Raw genomic sequence first — 2,848 nt, 5'->3', positions numbered from 1 at the left:
AATCCTGCAGCGTATGTTCGGTACTGACTGTCACAGTGCATGCTGTCGCGAGTTGTCCTGATTGCCCCGAAGCGTTATTTATAACGTTTTCGGCCCGACCGGGTTTGCACCAACCTGGGTTGGATTAATGGCGTTTTGCGCTCTCCTATTGGTAGAGCGTGTGACATCAACCAATAGGAAAGATTAATTCAACCCAGGTTGGTGCAAACCCGATCGGGCCGAAAACGCTATTAGATTCATCGCTTACTTAGAGGAGACGGGAGAAAGCTCGTGGATCGAAACGGAACCAACCATAGTCGCGATATCTAGCGTCCGACTGTAGCCAATCGGTGGGCTGGACAAGTCTCATCGCGGAAATTTTATCGCTCGAAACGCGAAGTAGCATCCCACCATAGCATCAGGATAGCGCCGATACCGGAAGCCGGCCGGTGCCCCCTCGAGACGTAACACCATTCTTCAGAGGGATAGCTATGATTGGCCAGTTTTATAACATCGATGTTACAACTTCGGCGTAAAGTGTGCCGTGTAAACGTAGTATATGTCTCTCTGCTCTGCGCCTTATGGCCGCAGCACATACTCTTGCATAACGCATAATACAGGGGTGATCCCGATTGACCACGGCTCGATTGAACACCATCAATCACAGCGACCGGTGCTTAGGAGCATTGTAGTCTCAAGCGCTGTGAGTGACTCGTGTCCAATTGAGCCGTGTCCAACTGGGTGCCACCCCATAATACATAGTGCATAATGGAATCAACCAATCGAATTTCTTCTTTTCCATGGAATGAGAGAAAAGAAAAATTTCGGATTAGTTGATTCGCTTATGCACTATGCGTTATGCGTTATGCAAAAGCTTGTGTCTGGGCCCTTAACTGAAGTTCAATTTGTTTCTCATCTCTTTCTAATTCGAGCATTGGAAAGAGACAATGAATAAGTTGAACCTCGGTTAAGAGTTAACCGTGAGTTGTGGCTGGGCCGTAAGCAGTAAGCGAATCGACCAATCACAATAGAGACCGTAGGACCATACGTAAGCACAACATGTTGATTTCGATAATGCTGCTTAACGTGTCGTTTACAATACACGGAGTAAAAAGTATGAGTAAGAAATTGACCAATTACAGTCGATTATTCTTCTCACATTCGACTGTGATTGGTCAATTTCTTACTCTTACTTCTTACTCCGTGTATTGTAGACGGATCTTGAGTCTAAAGGCCTGTCTACAATACACGGAGAAAGAAGTAAGAGTAAGAAATTGACCAATCATAGTCGAATGTGAGAAGAATAATCGACTGTGATTGGTCAATTCCTTACTCTTACTTCTTACTCCGTGTATTGTAGACGGGCCTTTACGTCTTAAGTTTTTCAATGTGCCATGGCCTTAAGCCGCAAATCAGAAGTTCTAAACGATCTTAAGTCATAATCGGTGAAGTTGGCCAATAGCCAACTTGAACGACTTGGTTAAGACTTGTTAACGCCCATTTCCACCAATGTAGATTAACTTTAATCTCGGTTTAACTTACTCTTCGTCTTTTTTTAATATTTAGAACTAGAAAAAGACGAAGAGTAAGTTGAACCGAGATTAAAGTTAATTTGCATTGGTGGAAACGGGCATAAGGCTTCTGACGTTCTGACTTGCGGCTTAATGTAGAAGGCCCATAATGGCCGCAGCACAGACTCTTGCATAACGTATAATGCATAGTGCATAAGGGAATCAACCAATCGAAATTCTTCTTTTCCATGGAATGAGAGGAAAGGAAAGCTTCTGATTAGTTGATTCGCTTATGCACTATGCATTATAAGTTATGCAAAAGTCTGTGCTGCGGCCATAAGGGTTAAGCAGTAAGCGAATCGACCAATCACAATAGAGACCATAGATCATACGTAAGCAATAGCGAATCCAACATGTTGATTTCGTTACTGCTTAAAGCGGGGAGCACAGACTCTTGCATAACGCATAACACGTAATGCATAAGAATATGTATCAATCGAAGTTCTCCGTTTCTTTCCCTTCCATGTAATAGAGAACTCTGGTTGGTTCAATTTCTTATGCCTCATGTGTTATGCGTTATGCAAGAGTCTGTGCTCCCCGCTTAAAGGCCGCAGCACACACTCTTGCATAACGCATAATGCATACTGTATAAAGGAATCAACCAATCAAAATTCTTCTTTTTCATGGGACAAGAGGAAAGGAAAGATTCTGATTAGTTGATTCGCTTATGCACTATGCGTTATGCGTTATGCAAAAGTGTGTGCTGCGGCCTTTAGTCTTACGTCTTAGTTTTTCTATGTGCCAAGGGCTTTAGGTATACCCAAAGACATATGGCCGCAACACAGACTCTTGCATAAGTCCGGATCTACAATAGGTGTTTTATACCTTATGCCGTAAGAAACTGACCAATTACAGTCGAATCCGAGAAGAATAAGCGACTGTGATTCGCCCATTTCTTATGGCTTAAGGCTTAAAACCCTATTGTAGATCCGGGGTAATGCATAGTACATAAGGGAATCAATCAATTGAAATTCTTCTTTTCCATAGAATGAGAGGAAAGGAAAGCTTCTGATTAGTTGATTCGCTTATGCACTATGCGTTATGCGTTATACAAAAGTCTGCACTGCGGCCAATAGGCGGCGTTCAGCAGACTCAGCAGTATTGCAACCGTTTTGTGATTCTTCGCTGTGATAGGACTATTCCTTTAAATCTAAAAGTATGATCCAATCAGTGCGATGAATCATAAAACGGTTGCAAAACTGCTGAGTCTGCTGAACGCAGTCATAGCGAATGGACTGCGCGATCCGTATTTAAGTAATGTATCAAATGTGGTCGACAATAATGAGAGAGAGAGACCG

Source organism: Trachymyrmex cornetzi, unplaced genomic scaffold (assembly GCF_001594075.2).
Source record: "Trachymyrmex cornetzi isolate Tcor2-1 unplaced genomic scaffold, Tcor1.1 scaffold1870, whole genome shotgun sequence".
NCBI lineage: Eukaryota > Metazoa > Arthropoda > Insecta > Hymenoptera > Formicidae > Trachymyrmex > Trachymyrmex cornetzi.
This window is presented reverse-complemented; position numbering follows the sequence as displayed.